Source organism: Neltuma alba, unplaced genomic scaffold (genome assembly GCF_004799145.2).
Source record: "Neltuma alba isolate B1F8T4 unplaced genomic scaffold, ASM479914v2 tig00003406_pilon, whole genome shotgun sequence".
NCBI lineage: Eukaryota > Viridiplantae > Streptophyta > Magnoliopsida > Fabales > Fabaceae > Neltuma > Neltuma alba.
The window spans coordinates 30,233-48,329 of NW_021633271.1; the positions used below are offsets into that span (position 1 = coordinate 30,233).

Below are 18,097 nucleotides of genomic sequence, written 5' to 3' on the forward strand. Positions count from 1 at the left end.
ATAAACTACACAATATTAAATCAATAACCACACCTCTTTGGAGATCAAGGCTTCAAAAACGAAGTGTTGGATTCACTGTCATCTCACTCCTGTTCTCTTTCTTTTATGATTCACCAGTTTTGATCTCTTCTTGTGAGCGCACAAATTACTATCCACTGTCTCAGTCATATCTGAGGTTAAGGAAAATAACTCTTTTCGTTTGAATGATTTTAAGTTCGTATCTTCAACCGTTTCCTGAGATTCTTAACTTTTATCCGATATAAATCACTATTCATGGGATCAGAAGCATTTTAATCTGAGAAATAGGGAAATACACTTGCTAGAATGAAGTTGAAGAAACGAGTAGAGGAGTGGAGATAGTCCCACATCGACAATGTCATAAGATTGAGGAGGCTGCAATGCATATAAAATGGAAGGAGGCACAACTGTTGCAACATACTTACCTGGACGGGGTCAATGGGTGATCAAGAAAACCCATGGCCTAGGCTGGTGATCTCCATTGCACTTGGGAGGGGTGCCAGCCTAAGGTCTCCTCAAGTAGGAGAGCCTACGTCATAATTTGTGGCAGCGGGGGCCTGCGTTCGCGCGGCCCCTCCCATTTCCAGTTGTATAAATTATTTGGTACTTTAGAGTTTAAGGGGGTGTTTAGCAAAACCAAAACCTAGGTTTCAGAATCACTTTTCCGCAAAACGAGGTAACCTCCTCCACATATTTACTTCGTAATCCGTAAAAGCACTTCTGAAACCATGATTTGATTTCTATCCAAACACCCCCTAAGTTAGTGGGTTTCGCAGCAGTTTCATCTTGTGGACGAGGAAACTTGGATCTGTTTTACACTTGTTGCGCGGCCCCTTCTAATTCCAGTTCAAGAGCGAATGTTCGTTTCCCAAGTTGGTTTTCTTGATTGGTTCTCAAAGATGTTAATGGGTTTGCAGGAACTTTAATCTGTTTTACGCTTTACTGTTTCTTATTTGATGAGAAACCTGATATACTTTGTGGTTTGAAGTTGGAGAGAAATCGACATGTCTTTTGTTCTACAATAATCTCATTTTCTGGGGCAGCATTTTCAATTTTTCATTATGTTTCTCTCTCAGCTCGGTGTTCATGGGTTTACAATAGTCTTTTGGGGTATCATTGTATTTATTTCTGAAGTTGTTCATGTTACTTACTGATCCTGATTTCTATAATAACTAGCTAACTTCTCATGATCTATTCATTTATCATTTCATTCATATAATATTAATATGTTCTTATAATTCAGATCAGACTTGTTTCACTCAAGTTTGCGAGCAGAATTATTTTCACACTTGGCTGCAAACTTTTTACCACAAGATCCATCCTTTGAATCTGGAGTTTGAGAAATTGAGAGATCAAACACAAGGGGAAGATCATACACTGAATCTAAAGTTTAAGGGGGAAGAAAAGTCCAACTTTGTATCAGAATCTACAAAGGATTCTGATGCAGGTCAGAAACTTTTTGGATATCTAGGGTCTGAAATTAACGAATAAAAATCAGTGATGATATTGAATGTCATAATAAATACTAATGAGGGAAACATTTGATAATAATCTCAGTGCTGTAGAAGATTTGTTAAGCAGTCATAATAGAAGATAGGAATTAAAAACATTTTGGGAAACTTACCATAAAAGGAAGCTTTGATTTATTTATATTATCTTTTATGCAAGTGCAAGATATTTTGTTGCAAGCGGATTTTTTTTTTTTAATTATTGTTAGCAAGTTGATGGTTTCCTTAAGAAGGAAGGAAACCTTAGTCTATAAATGGAAGATCTTATGTGCTCTGAAATTGGACTGTGATGAATGAAAAAATTGTTATGGCTTAGCTGCTCTCCCACCCCTTTCTGTGTTGCCTCGCCCTCCCCCAGTTTTCGTTCTCCCCCTCTCTCTGTTTCTTCCTCTCTCTTCTCTCTTTCTATTTCCTCTCCCCTAAAATCTCCTCTGTTCTGCATTAGATCTGGGTGTGTGTGAGTGTGTTGCATCAAGTCATCTTCACTGCCCAAAACTATGAAAATTTGCCAAACAGAAGCCCTTTTAAACTGATATCATCATAAGTAAATTGACACAGCTCAAGTATTTTACATTTTCATTACTATTGAGGGCTTTCTTAATTTTGAAATAAGAAAAGTTTATGCATATACATTGATTTTTATATTGAAGATTTTACTCTCATTATATTTAAGAGAAAAAAGAGTCACATGATCTCTTACTAAATTAGCTCCTATGAAATTGAACTCAAATTGAAGTACAAAACACTGCCATTTTTCTTACTGAATTAATTTTCTCCGGTTCAATAAATTTTGTGAGGAGGGCTACCACTTAAATATCAAAACAGAGATGAAGAGAGATCATCTACACTCTTTTCATTTTGGATGTGATTTAGAGTCTGAACTTTTCTCTTACTATTGGCATATATGTTCATGGGATTAGAAGCTTTCTCTGCAGAGAAAACACACTTGTAATAAACAGGTTCATGGAGAATGAAGTTGAAGAAGAGAAGTGGAATAAGGTAACTGAGCCCAATGATAGACCAATTACTAGAGCTATGCCCTAAGTTGAAATGAACTGAAACTACATCATACAATCAAATCATCATAAAGAACAAGCACTTCTAACAACTGATAGTTAAACCAAACCAAGTTAGGCTTACAATTGCTTGGTGTTCTTCTGAAATTATTCAATTTTTAGTAGCATCAGTTATGTGACAGAGAGTGTTGTTATACATTAGACACTTGTAAAGAATAAACACCTATGACATCCATACTGGAGAAAAAAGGCAAGTAGAAAAACTTTTAACTGAGCCCCGGTGTTATCAGATAAAAATTTCAAGAGCAACTTGATGTTTTAGACTTCAAATTATCCACCACATTTTAATTTTCATGATTGAAAGAATGTGTATCCATTTCTTTGTTCTTTGTATCTTCTAATTCAGCATTGATCTCTCAGGATTTTGCTGCTTATGGTCTGAAGTTGATAAATAAATCAAACTCAGTAATGGCTTTGGATGTCAGATTAAATAATAATAATAATAATAATAAGGCTACTATAAATCCTTACAGATACATGTTCTAGGAAACATTTGACAACAGTCTTTGTACTGTAGAAAATTTATTAATATCAGTAAGCATCTTTTCCCCCCAACTAATAATATCAGAATTTAATTGACATAATCAAACTTTTCTTAGCCATTACTGCTGAGAGTTTGGTTAATCCTTAAAGAATAGTATATGCATTCACATTGATTTTGCACATTGGACATTTTATTCTTGTAGTTTTGTTACGAGACAAAGATGGAGTCCTACCATTGGTAGAGCAAGGCTCAAAAAAAAGGGGGAAAATAAAAAAAGAAAACGTGACCGCTTCATTGTCATATTTTAATGCCAGAATGATAAATTATCTTACTACGCTGCTTTTGCATGCAATGGCTTCTCTTTTTGAAATCACAGGGGACTATCCACATTCATACATAGGAAATATCTGGGGTAAGACTGTCTTTACCTTTGGATGATTTGATGCCCGAACTTAGAGGCTATCCTTATAGTACACAGATTGGTGAACTTTTCTGTGATATAATTAACATTGGCGGTTTTATTCATTATTCCAAACATCATATACAAGTTGGAAAAGAAGAGCAGGAGAAACACAGTTAACTCACGGTCACGGCAGGATGAAGTTGACGAGCAGAGAAGTAGGGTTGGTCCCACATCGATAAGGTTGCAAGACAGAGGAGGCTGCGATGCCTATAAAACTGAAGGATGGACGACAATTCAAACATACTTACCTGGACGGGGTCGATGAGTGATCATGAAGGCTCATGGCTTAGGCTGGTGACCTCCATTGCACTTAGGAGGGGTGCCCGCCTAAGGTCTCCTCAAGTAGGAGAGCCTACGTCATAATTTGTGGCAGTGGGGGCCTGCGTTCGCGCGGCCCCTCCCAATCTCAGTTCTGAAACCAAGGGACGTATCTTGATCAGTCCAAAGGTAATGGATATGAGGTAGATGCGAGCTTACTGTTTGTTTAGTGGTTCTGCCATTCTAGAACACTACTACGATCTCCAGTCGATGTTAATGGATTTGCAGCAATTTTTTTTGTGTCGATGAGGAAATTATATATGTTTTCCGCGTGGCTGTCTCTCATACTTGCTGGTTTGAAGTTGGAGAGAAATGGGTGTGCCCTTGAATTTGTTTCTCGGGGTTTACAAGAACTCTCTGCGGCATCCTCATGTTTGTTTTTGAATCTGTTCATGTTCCTGGTTTTATGATAAACTCAATTCTCTCATGATTTTGTTTCTCTAAAGTTGTTCATGTTACTTACTGCTCTTATGATCTACTCATTTATCATTTCATTGATATATTGTTAATATGTTCTTATAATTCATATCAGATTTGTATTCACTTAACTTTGCACCACGAGATCCATCCTTTGAATCTAGAGTTCGAGAAAGGGAGAGATCAAACACAAGGGGAAGATCATACGCTGAAAAAATATTTAAAGCACATGGTTTAAGGGGCAAAACTTCAACTTCTAGACTTTTTGAAGTAAGATTAGAAACTCTTTTTATTGTTATGGTGTATAATTCAGCGAACACATCTCGTGCTCATCACATAAAGAAAAGCATAAAGTGCTCATCTTAATTTAGACCATCCAATTTAAATAGTTTTTATATTCTAATTTTTTTTTATTTTAATTGGCATAGAGTTTAAAATAAAGATAATTTCATAACTAACATTTCTTTTAAAAAAATATATTTATTAGTGAAAAATTGTAAATTAAAAATTTTAAATTTAAATCATTAAAACTATATTTTAAATGTTCTAGATTTCATTACGGCAATATGCTTATTGCTGTGATGAACATTATAGGAGAACCTATTTACTTGTAATTCATGACTAAAATTCTATGATGAAATTGAATGTTATAATACATAGTAATGAGATTATTATACATCTTCACAGAAGCATGTTTAACCAAACATTTGATAACTATCTAGTACTCTAGAAAAATTGTTTTGGTCATCTTCATTACCCAAAACTATGAAAATTTAACCCAAAAAAACATTTTTTCATTTTAAATAATACTCTCTCCGTTCCTTATTATAAAAGACAAATAGCCAAATTACGTTAATAAAAAAAACAGTTAAAATTAGTTGAAAACAATTAATATGTAAAAAGTATAATATTTTTTTCCAGCAATGCCCCCATTAATAAGGAGAGAGAGCATGAGAGAGAACAATTAAATTATTAAAAGAAAGAGAAGTGGGAGGGAGAGAGAGTATGAGTTGGAGACAAAATAAATAGGGGTAAAATAAGAAATCAATACAAAAAAATAGAGACAACTTTTAAGTATATCTTATATATGAGAACATGCCATAAGTATCAAATATCTCTTATAATAAAGAACGGAAGGAGTATTATCATAAGCAAATTGACACAGCTGAAGCATTTTTTTTTTTTTTTTCATTATCGTAAGGCTTTTCTTAATTGTGAACTAAAAAGCATATGCATATACATTGATTTTGATATTGACGATGTTACTCTCACAGTGAAGGGAAAAAGAATGCCATGATCTCTTACTAAATTAACTCTTATGAATTGAACTCAAATTGGAGTGCAAGATGCTGTCATGTTTGATACTGAATCAATTGTGTTTGGAATAACAAATTTTGTGGGGAGGGCTATCACTTAAATATAAGAAAAGAGATTAAGCGAGATCATTAACATCCACATCTCTTTGGAGGTCATTTTTAAATTCCAATTGAATTATAATGACTATTTATCTTTGTGAACACATTCTGATATAGAAAATATATAGGGTCGAGACTGTCCTTTCCTTTCCATGATTTCAAGTCTGAACTTCTCTATGATTATGGCATATATGTTCATAGGGTTAGAAGCTTTTTAAGCAGAAAAAACACACTTGTAATAAACAGGCTCATGGCTACTAGACAAGTTGAACTGAACTGAAACTAGACCACACAAATCAAATTGTCATAAAGAAAAAGTTCTTCTAAGAACTGATAGTTAAACCTTCTAAATTAGGCTTGCAATTGCTAGCCCTCTTTACCTTGGTGTTCTTCTCAAATTATTCTAATTTTTAGTAGCATAAGCTATGTGACATAGAATGTTGTTACACATCAGACGCTTGTAAAGACCAAATATACAGGTGCATTCACTTTTTAATTTTTGCCCCCAAAGAATTTAAAAAAAAAAAGACAGTGAAAAAGCCATACAGCAGGAAAAAGGCAAGCAAGAAAACTTTAAGCTCTGTTTATCCAAAACACTTGGCTTTCTGATTGAGCTCCAGTTCTGTTAGATGAAAATTCAAAGAGTGAATTGATGTTTTAGACTTCAAATCACCCACCACGTTTCAATTTTCATGATTAAAAGAGAATGTATCTGATGTAACCTAAGCTAACAGAATGATTAAAACTGCGCTTTAGATTAATACACCAAAATACCTACTCTGCAAACACAGAAAGGTGTTACAGCACAATGGTTCTTTAACTACAGAACCCACACATGAACACAGAATACAACACCGTATTTGAATTAAATCACAAGATTCTTCCCCATCAAGAACTGAAGGAAGTTACAGCAGAAGATTATTCACACTAAGCTCACACAAAAGATACAAAAGGACTTGGCACACTAAAACAGAAAACAGAAAACAGAAAACAGAAAATGATGAAGGAAGTTGATCTTCCCCCATCCTCACCTTGGCATTTGAGAAGCCAGTACTCCCCTCACCACACTAAGATTACAAAATAATTCCTACCTCCAAACAGGATGCATCAACGGCTAAAAAGAAGTAAAAAGTCAACCACACAATCCCCAAAATACCTCCAAAGGACAGGACTAAAACACTCCTAGAGGGCTCCAATTAATTCTCAGCTTCTTTCTCCAAACTGGTAGGAGTTTTAAAATCAACTCCTTGACCAGCAGAAAGCATCTTTCTATCTGTGCTTTTATAGGTCTGGCCAGCAAAGACGGCTCTATCAGTATGCATTTCTTTGTTCATTGCATCATCTAATCCAGCATCGCTTATGGTCTAAAGTTGATGAATAAAAATCAGTAATGGTTTTTAATGTCATATTAAATAATAATAAGGCTATCATAAATCCTTACAGAGGCATTTTCTAGGACACATTTGATAACCATCTCTGTACTCTAGACAATTTATCAGAAAGCCTTTTTTTCCCCCCTGTTAAACTAGTAGTATAAGAATCTAGTTGACACAATTAACCTTTTCTCTATCATTACTATTAGGAGTTTGCTTAAGAATGGTATATGCATTTACATTGATTTTGGACATTGGACGTTTAATTCTCATAGTTTTATTATGAGACAAAAGTCCTATCATCTCTTACTAAATTAAATCCATGAGTTGAACTCAAATTGATTTACAAGATACTGTCAATTTTCTTCCTAAATTAATTTCCCTGAATAACAAATATTATAGGGAGGGTTATCTTACGTATCAATAACACAGAAGATAAGCAACATACATACCCTTGGAATTTTAAAATCAATAACCACGTCTCATTTCCGAAACAAAAAGAGTGATGGCTTCATTGTCATATTTTAATGCCACTGAATTATGTTACTCCCAAGCTTTTCCTTACGATGACCAATTCTCTTTGTGAAGAGGACTCTTCACTGTCTCAGGGGTCTTTGATAAATATCAATAGCCACATTACATCAAGGCTTAAAGACTGTCTTTTCCTTTGGATGATTTGAGGTAGGAACTTTTTTGCACGGCCATATATCCTTCTAGTGAAGGAATTGATGTACTTTTCTCTGATATATAATTGACATTCACGGGATTACATTCATCATACAGAAGTTGGAGAAGAAAGAAGAGGAGAAATACGCTTGACTCACGGAGAATGAAGCTGAGAAGAGTAGACGAGTGGAGTTTGTCCCGCATCGACAAGATTAAAAGGTAGAGGAGGCTGCGATGCCTATAAAAGACAAGGATGGACGACAATTTGAACATACTTACCTGGACGGGGTCAATGGGTGATCATGAAGGCCCATGGCCTAGGCTGGTGACCTCCATTGCACTTGGGAGGGGTGCCCGCCTAAGGTCTCCTCAAGCAGGAGAGCCTACGTCATAATTTGTGGCAGTGGGGGCCTGCGTTCGCGCGGCCCCTCCCAATTTCAGTACCAAAGCTAATTTTCTTAGGGGTTTGCAACATTTTATTATGTAGTGAGAAACCCTAAATAGTAGCAGCTAAGCTCCTACTTCTGGTATGAGTTATCTCTGCTCTAACTCAGTGTTTGTCTTTCTTCATGTCTTTTGTATTCGTCTGATTTACCCTTTTCTTCAACTTTGTTCCAGTTCTTGGGTTTTACATTGTAAATGTGAAGTTGATGTGTATGGGTCTACCGCAGTCTAGACAATCCCCTCATGTTCGTTTTCTGAAGCTGTTTATGTTCATAGTTTTAGGATGCTTCTGGGCATCCTTACGTTGTTTCTGAAGTTTTTGTTTTTGTTTTTGTTTTTTTGGTACTTGTTTCTGAAATTGCTTGTGCTCTGATTTGGGTACGATGATTTATCTTGTCTTTAGGGAGAGTTGGGACTTAAAAAAAGTGCTTTCACACCAACAACATTTTTCTCATGTCTCTCACATATTTACCTCGAAAATCACTTCCAAAAAACTAATAAGAAAACTGGGGTTAAGATTCTTGTTTTCGAGCAGTTTAAGATGTGTTTGGATACTTAATATCGGTAAAAATTATTTTTATTTTAATTGATTTTTGCAAACTGAAATTAAGATAAAAATCAGTTAAAGTAATGATTTATGTTTGAATAGTGAAAAAAGTACATTTAAGTTGTTTGGATACTAATTACTATTTCAAGTTTTCAATATAAGAGCTAAACAACAAATAGGGGGACACTAAAAAAATTAATTAAATTGGTTGTCATAAATGTGTGTTGGTTTCTTTAAATTATCATTTTCAATCATGTGCATTAGATTATTAAAATTATTTTTTTAGTGAGAACTATTTACAATCAATAAGGATATTTTGAGGAAAAAAATAAGAAATAAAGTAAATTAACATATATTTATAACCAAATTCAACCTTCAACTAATTTTATATTAAAAACCAGAAGTAGTGAAAAACAGACTTAGATGTAAATGACTAAAAAAAATGTGATTTCTATATATACCTGTTTATTATGCATAAAATGTGTTAATTTTAAGAGAAATATGAAGATTAAAATTATTAAGAATGAAAAAAGTCATTTTTTTGAGAAAAAATAGAAAATACTAAATATGATATTATCATAATATTTATTATTAAATTTTACACTTTTCTTGTTGAGGAAAAACTTTTTTCATTGGAAAATTTATTTTTAATAAAATCTAAATAATAAACAATATAAATTAAAGAGCCTGCGTCTCATAATGGGCAATCGCCTCCAACTCGAGCGCAGGAGGCGCACAAACCCCTTCGCCCATTTATTCCCTTCAGGCTGCTTGATGTCTCGTGTACATTTGTTCCTTGTCGCACTAAATCAATATGGGATTTGTTTTTTTGGTAAATCAATGTGGGCCCACACCCTACATGTTTCACAACATTTTAGCCTATCTACATGTTTGGTAGCCTTAATATTCATTAATTCTGTTTTAAAATTTAATAATTTTTTAAACTATACCTCTGTTTAATATATGCTTCATACTTTAATGTTGTGCTTCTATGAATAATAAATATTTAAGTAACTTGAGAATATTAATTAAATTAATTAATATAATGTAATTTTTTAAAATATTATAATTATCTTTCTTAACTAAACCTACAAACCCCGTGTATGCCAAAGCTTTTGCAAAAATAAAAATAAAATGGGATTGTTTAAGTGATTGTAAATGAGAATTGTGAATGATGGGCCAAAAAAAAAAAACGCCGTAGCTGAAACATACCGTTGAAATTAATATCAATATTTTTTACCCCAGCCTATAAAAAGATTGTTTAACCTGCTTAATCAATATTTTATTATTAAAAAAACTAATTTACTTCATTTTCACATACTCTATTATTTATTTTACTTCTATCTCTAATTAAAATTTTGAGATAGTTTACATAACCACTTATATAATTGGCATCAATTTTTAACTATCCTACTTAAATATTAGCATTTTAATAGTAACACTGTTAATATTAAAACTTCTCCCCCAAATTCCCCCTTCTCCAAAAAAGAAATAATAATAATAATTACAAAAGCCTAAAAGTTAAATTCTGAAATTACTACCACCGTGTCCTAGTTGTTGGCCCCTTGTATTTTTTTTTTTTTAAAAAACTGTTTAGCCTATTGAAATTTTAAGATAATGTACATGATTACTCATTTGGTTGGACTTCTTAAATTTTAATATTTTAATAGTAATACTATTAACATCAAAACTTCTTTTCTAGTGCCGTCAAAAAGGGTTAAGCCCATCGGGCGAGTCCATTTCAACCCTTTTAAGTGAAGGACCAGATTTGCATTTTAGGAGGTTGAAATCGAAATTGGGCTTAAAAGGGTTAGCCCTTTAGAGTTCAAAAATAAAAGGGCCAGCCCGTTAGGGTCAAGGGCCAGCCCTTTTAAACCAATCTATTTTTTTAATTATCAAGATATTTAAACAATTATGGATTAATTTTTATGGATAAGTCTGAATTAGAAAATTATTTAGAAGAACTAATACTTAATTCATATAATTGAAAACAATTAGATGTCTTGAACTAGTAGAAGGACAATTAAAATTAATTTTTAATTCTTTCAAGGATGACAGGCATTTTAATCACTACAGTAACTAGTGAATCTCTCTTTACTATCATTTCATATGTCTTAACAAAGTATAAAAATTCTCTTATTCTAACAAATGTTTAGGCTCTCATTTGTACTCGCACTATTACATAGTTTTATTTTAGACAAAAGTAATGTAAACAAAAACCTTGATATTTTTATCATTGAAGAAGAGTTCATCTGTACTGAAGAACAATTAAATATTGTTGATCTTGATGATAGTGATAAAGATGAAGATAATAATCATATTGATGTTCTTAATCTTTAATTGCTTAATTTTTATCTTTCTTCTTTCCCTATTTTATTTGTTTTAGTTTTTGTCTGGATACTAATTCATCAATATTTGATGTTTTTCTCTATACGTCGTTAGTTTATTTTACTAATATTATAATTTGAATAAAATTTTTTTGAAGTTTTATTGTTCTATTTTTTTTCATTTCAAAATAATTGAAAAGAATTTAAATTTTGAAAAAATAACACAAAAGGGCTGGCTTTTTTAGGCTATGAGCCCACAAGTTTGAGGACTGAGCTTTAATAACATGATACTTTTAAGGTATATGGGTTTTAAAGGATTGGCTCCTTTAGACCCTGACCCTTCAAGGACTAGCTTTTTAGAGTCAGACTGCCTTTTATTGACAGCTCTATTCTCCCCTCCCTGTTACCCCCTCCCAAGATAAAAATCGTTACAGAGCCTAGAAGTCAAATTTCGGAATTCCTACCACTATGTCGTGGTTCTTCACCCCTTCAATTCAAAAATAAAATTGTTTGACCAATTTAATCAATACTCCATCGTTTAAAAAAAATTTACTTTGTTTGCCCATGCTATATCATTTATTTTACTTTTATTTCTAATTGAAATGTTACAGTCTACATTTCGTGAGTCAGAACTCTGAAGTATGATGTGGGAACCACCGAATAGCTCACCAATTACGGATTGAGATATATGACAAGTAATATGCACAAATGGACCAACTAGTGATTCGCTACAAGTTTTAAAATGTTATATTGATTGATTATTTACAAGTTTTAATGTGTCATATTGAAGAAATATTAATAAGGTTAATTTGAAAAAAATTGATAAGTATATAAAATAGGTCTTATATATAGAACTAACATTAACTTTCAAATTTTGTCTTATATTAAAGATTGGATGAGTATAATTGTATATTCATGTGAAAATTTATAATGGTGAGATTTATAAATGGGACAAAAAAACTTTCTCTACTTTGTAAATAGAACTAAGGAGTATAAGTCAAACTATTCCTCACATCCTACTTATAAGTCTTTTTTTTTGCAAAGTATAGGTATCCTTCTATTAGCTAGAGACAATCTTATTCGAGATATTGTTAGATACTAAATATGGACACTTCAGCGATAGGGGATTCAAATTTTGGTTTGCTACGTAGTGAGACTAGACCCAACCCCATTGGTTTACTTACAAGTCATTTTTAGCATGTTTTACTCAAACCAAAAAAAAAACCTTAAATCTCATTAGTTCCACCTTAAAACTTAACAAATTTTCAACATAATTTTTAGGAAAGTAACAACCTACATAAGATAAAATAGTATATTTGTATTAAAATTAATGATGATATTTATAAATAGGGAAAAAATATCTCCCTATCTTATAAACAGCATCAGAGTATTTACAATTAGTTAGGACTTCGGTCTTTTACATGGAACTTGTACTTGTATGTAATTTTCCCTTTATTGCTGGCTAAACAAGAAAAATCTTTTTATTGATTTCTATGACCATGTGGGACTAACTCAAGAAAGCAGGTCGACGAGTTAACCCAATACTGGGGAGTGTGCTTAATTGCAAAACAAAAGGCCCAAATCACAATGGGATATAACGGGAGGTTTAAAAAAAGCACTTTTGGGAGGTTAACTTTCAAACCTCATGAATAACTTTGCCTTCTATTTTTAACAAAAGAAAAAAGAAACTTTGCCTTCTATAGCCGTGGTTTTCACCTCATCAGACCCATCTATTCTATCTTTGGGAATTATATTAGCCTGGAGGATTATTTGTTTATATTCGAACTGCATAGAAGATATAAATTTGATTACTAGATGTGATAGCACCCATTCTTTTAGATGATATTAGGATCTTTTTTTTTTTTCCATAGGGATTGACAAGTTTTAATCCACCAGTCTTATAGGCAGGGTTTGTTTTGTAAATTTCCTTAATAAGTCCTCTCATAGCGTGGAGGTAAGTATTTTATCATTAATCAACCTCTATCTATTAGGCAAGAAGTGCAGTTTAATTGAAATAGTTTTAGCACTCATCAGAATAATGATAATTATGATGTTCATCAAATTTGAACCATTCATATTTTTTTGTAGTTTTTTTTTAATGGGTATAGAATCCAGAATAACAACAATATCTCAATTGTTATTTTTTTTCAAAAATAAATATTTAATTTAAATATTATCAATTGAAAATTTTAAATTTAGACTATTAAAATTGTATTGGATGATGTAGGCCTTATTATAGTGATGAGTTCCAAGATACTGATTATAATGATAAGCATAAGAAGTAGTTCCAAGTTTGACAAGGGAGTCCAGTATGTATTATTTTGCATCTTTTCATGAGTGAATAAATTCAGTTTTATACTTGAAAAAATAATGTAATTTCAAAAATGAAATTAAGAAAAAAAGATAAAAAGTGAAGAAGAAGAAACAAAAATGAAGTGCCAATTTGGTGTGCCATATAAAGGAAGATAATTCGATAGTTAAATTCATGCTTTTTTAATTAAAATTATGAGATGATAAGGGTGAAAACAGTGTGCGTATCAAGGGAAAAAATAAAATAAAAGAAAGATACGTAAATAGCTAGAATATTCTTAGCATAGTCATAACCATTATATATATATTAGTAATAAAATACGCATTTTTTATTCTTTCACCATGTTTACATCAGCTTGTAAGACATTCCTTCTAGAAGTCTTCGGATTATCAAATCAAAACCTTCCGTTGGCTTTCCCATCCAGTCATATCTGAATATATATATATATATATATATATATATATATATATATATATATATATCACTAAAATAAGAATTTCTTTAATTCTGTAAAGCTTAGAGATTGAAGTAGCTAGCAATATCGAAATTGAAATCAGGAAAATCCAATAATCTCCAAAATTAACGTTTTACTGAAAAATTATCAGCACATAAATATTTAAAAAATAACAAATAATATTCTTATCTAATCTTCAAAATATAACTTCAAATATTAGAAATTGATTAAAAATTATATATGTCTTTGTTTTAGTTGAAAGTTTAATGGATTATTTGGTAATTTGCATGAATTAAACTTATATGGAAAATATAATAAAAACTTAAGTTTATTCACTTTTAAATTTTAAAGATTATGTATCTTATCAAATAGCCATCCCCACTATCAAACGTAACACTTCATCCGCTATAAAGGCAAATGGCCCCAGTATTATATACTTATATATAATTAATCGTTTCATACTTTCTACTCAGTATTTAAACTAGGCTACACGCAGTGCCACTTGTAAAACAACCTTCAGCAAAAGCCTAGCATTTAGGTCGATGAAATTGGCAAGTCTCTAAACCTGATAGCTTCGTCTGTGGCAGTGGGTTACGTTTTATTTAGTCATTTGTGGGAACTTATAATGGAGATAGATAGTGGTAAATAATTAAAGAGTTGGAAGAAACATTTGGAGTACACTTTTGTGAAGGCAAACGACAGCCAAAAATACATACTTCCGTCGAATACTGACACGTCTTTTTTTTTTTTTTTGCGATGAAAATAACTTCATGCCGGCAGGAGCACTATATTTGGTTGAGAGTGTTAGTGCAATTACAGGTAGCAACTCGCAGTCAACAAGAACCATGTTGAAAGCCTGTAGAAATTTCTAGCAACCATAGTGCTGTTAGCCTTCTCACATACATGCCATTATCCTCTCCTATAAATAGGGTGCTTTGCTAAACCTCATGCCTCATATAGAACTTGCCTTTTAAGCCTTTCTCAAAGTATATCGGTCGTCATACACTTTACATTATTATTACTTTTGATCTTATACAACCATGGGAAGATTCTCACACAACGTCAAATCACTTATTTTGTTATTAGTCATTTTACTACTATGGAAAGCAAAAGGTGGTACGGGTGAAAAAGGTGGAAGAGGTGATAATGCTCCGAGAGGCTTTGGAGCTGGTGGGGATTTTCATAATAATGTAGGAGGCTTGGAAGAGAAATATAGAGGAATCGGATGTGGTGGAGCAGGAGGCGGTGTTGGAGGAGGTGCTGGTGGTGGAGCAGGAGGTGGTGCCGGAGGAGGTGGTGGCGTAGGGGGAGGAGTAGGAGCAGGAGGTGGCATCGGTACAGGTGGAGGTGTTAGTGCAGGAGGAGGTGCTAGTGAGGAGGTGGTATTGGCGCAGGTGGAGGTGGAGGTGGAGGTGGGTGGGCGTGTAGGAGGAGGTGGTGTCGAAGCAGGTGGTGGTGCAGGAGGAGGTATAGGGGCAGGAGGTGGTATTGGTGCAGGTGGAGGTGCTGGTGCAGGAGGAGGTGCTGGTGCAGGAGGAGGTGGAGGTGGAGGTGGGCGTGTGGGAGGTGGTGGTGGTGGTGGAGCAGGAGGTGGTGTCGGAGCAGGTGGTGGTGTAGAAGGAGGAATAGGAGCAGGAGGTGGTATTGGTGCGGGTGGAGGTGTTAATGTAGGAGGAGGAGCTGGTGCAGGAGGTGGCATTGGGGCAGGTGGAGGTGGAGGTGGAGGTGGATGTGTAGGTGGAGGTGGTGGTGGTGCTGGAGGAGGGATAGGAGCAGGAGGTGGTATTGGTGCTGGCGGAGGTGTTAGTGTAGGAGGAGGAGCCGGTGCAGGAGGTGGCGTTGGCGCAGGTGGAGGTGGCAGTGGGCGTGTAGGAGGAGGTGGTGGTGGCGCAGGTGGAGGTGGAGGTGGAGGTGGAGGTGGAGGTGTAGGAGGAGGGATAGGAGCTGGAGGTGGAGGTGGAGGTGGAGGTGTAGGAGGAGGGATAGGAGCTGGAGGTGGTATTGGTGCAGGAGGTGGCATTGGTGCAGGAGGAGGCGGAGGGGGAGGCGGGCGTGTAGGAGGTGGTGGTGGTGGTGGTGGAGGAGTAGGAGGTGGTGTCGGAGGAGGTGGTGGGGCAGGAGGAGGGATAGGAGCTGGAGGTGGTATTGGTGCAGGCGGAGGTGTTAGTGCAGGAGGAGGTGCTGGGGTAGGTGGAGGTGGAAGTGGGCGTGTAGGAGGTGGTGGCGGTGGAGGAGCAGGAGGTGCCGGTGTTGGAGGAGGTGCTGGTGCAGGAGGTGGTGTTGGTGCAGGTGGAGGTGTTGGTGGCGGAGTAGGAGGTGGTGCTGGCGGTGGTGTTAGGGGAGGTGGTGGCGTAGGAGGAGGTGTAGGAGCAGGAGGTGGTCTTGGTGCTGGCGGAGGTACTGGTGCAGGAGGTGGTGTTGGTGCAGGAGGGGGTGGTGTAGGTGGTGGTGTTGGAGCCGGAGGGGGTGTTAGTGTAGGTGGAAGCGTTAGTGTTGGAGGAGGTGCAGGTGCTGGAGGTGGTGTTGGCGTAGGTGGAGGTAGCACTACTACAAGAGGACGTACTAGAATGAGAGGTGGTGCAAGAACAAATGTTGATGTAGGAAGTTGAGGCAGTGGTAAAGTGAGAGGTGGTTTTGGTGCAAGCAAGGGCACAAGAGGTGGCACAAGCGGAAGTGAAAGTGGGAAGGGGACATAAAAAGTGAAGGACCAGTGTGAAGAATTAATATTAGAAGCAACGTGGTGTTGTTGGAGTTTTAAGACTTTAATGAGCTTTATTTTGGTTATCAATATTTTATGTAATAGAAGTAGTATTACTCGTTCTATAAGAGAATAAAATAAGAGTCTTGTGACTTCCATAATTTGATTTGCTTTCTCAATTTTGTTGTCTAAATTTTGAAACGACATCAAAAGCTAGATATTCAACTATGACTTTTTAATAGATTTTGTTCATATTTTAAAAACTAAACTAAATATTAATCCCTCATACATGCATCGAGCAAGGCGTGATAATTACTGATTTATATTTAAGAGGAGATAACTAAACAAGAAAAGTAGACTTGAAAATTTAATCATAATGCATTCAATCAACTGAAGCGCATGTACGATATTTCCATTCCAAGATTTCATCATTTTAACTGGCTTACATCTAAGATTAATTAATTTTTAGCGTAGACGTCGAAATATGGATTAAACTTCTGAGAGAAATATTTTACCAATATATGCATCAGTTTTTATTGTTTAACAAAGTCTACTACTAAACCTGTATCCTCTTCTACTAAAAACTCTTTAATTATTTTTAACTTTCGTTGCTTTGCAGGGGAAAAAATTGCAAGAAAGAATTTGTAATTTATTCACATTAACGATGACATAAACATTAAAAAAAAAAATCAGTCGTAAGTGGATCACATTCCTGGGAAAAATGTTATGTTCATCTCTAGAGAGTAAATTTTCCTATAAATTGCCAACATAAACTAGCAATACATACACTAACATATCATTTGATGTATCTCTCTGTGCCTACCGTCACCGTCATTATGAACTGTCTGGATTAAAATTGGACAGTCCAGATTTAATATGATTATATTCTTATCTTTTTAATAGTTTAATAATTTAATGTATACTAATTGTTATTTTAAAAAAAAATTAGTGGAAAACCATTCATTGAAAATTTTAAATTTAAAACCGTTAAAAATATATTTAGACAGTCTAGATCTTACTACAACAATGAGCACTGACAATAATGAGCACTGAAACTGATAACTCCTTTCATTCTGTGACTGTAGATCAAATGTCAAATGAGATCAATAGAGGGTTTGAGAGGTGAATAAATTAAAGAAATCAAATGAGGCTTTCTTGTTTTATTATTTGTGCGATGATAAGATGAAAATGAAGAGGAAAGAGGCAACGAGTGTGGAAGTTGAGGAATAATGGGTGAGTCAGGGAGACATAAATAATGAAAAAAATGAATATTTAAGATGATAGAAGGGTTAATTATAATATGATATCTTTGTCTCTTTGAATCTTGTAATAACACCGTTTATTTGAACAGTATTCTACTACCTCTTGTATTTAATATAAGACCTTATTTGACTTTTATTTTAGTCCTAAATATAATATCTCAATCCACTTTGTCTCTCATATTTATGTATTTTTTCCTAAGGTAGTTTTTCTAATAATGATAGTTCAAACCAATACACTTGATTAGTAACGATATTTTAGGAAAAACAATACATATTTATTACAAATGACTAATTTAACTTATTTTCTTATTCTCCT

General features: G+C 34.5%; 3 non-coding genes across 3 annotated transcripts; all 3 read left to right on the forward strand.

Moving 5' to 3' along the window:
• Positions 1-435: 435 nt before the first annotated feature.
• Positions 436-596, forward strand: LOC114741475 (U1 spliceosomal RNA). Its single transcript, XR_003739777.1, has one exon. It is a non-coding gene; the product is annotated as a U1 spliceosomal RNA (small nuclear RNA).
• Positions 597-3,789: 3,193 nt separating this feature from the next.
• Positions 3,790-3,950, forward strand: LOC114741476 (U1 spliceosomal RNA). Its single transcript, XR_003739778.1, has one exon. It is a non-coding gene; the product is annotated as a U1 spliceosomal RNA (small nuclear RNA).
• A 4,059-nt stretch (positions 3,951-8,009) lies between these two features.
• Positions 8,010-8,170, forward strand: LOC114741474 (U1 spliceosomal RNA). Its single transcript, XR_003739776.1, has one exon. It is a non-coding gene; the product is annotated as a U1 spliceosomal RNA (small nuclear RNA).
• The last annotated feature ends 9,927 nt before the right edge of the window (positions 8,171-18,097 follow it).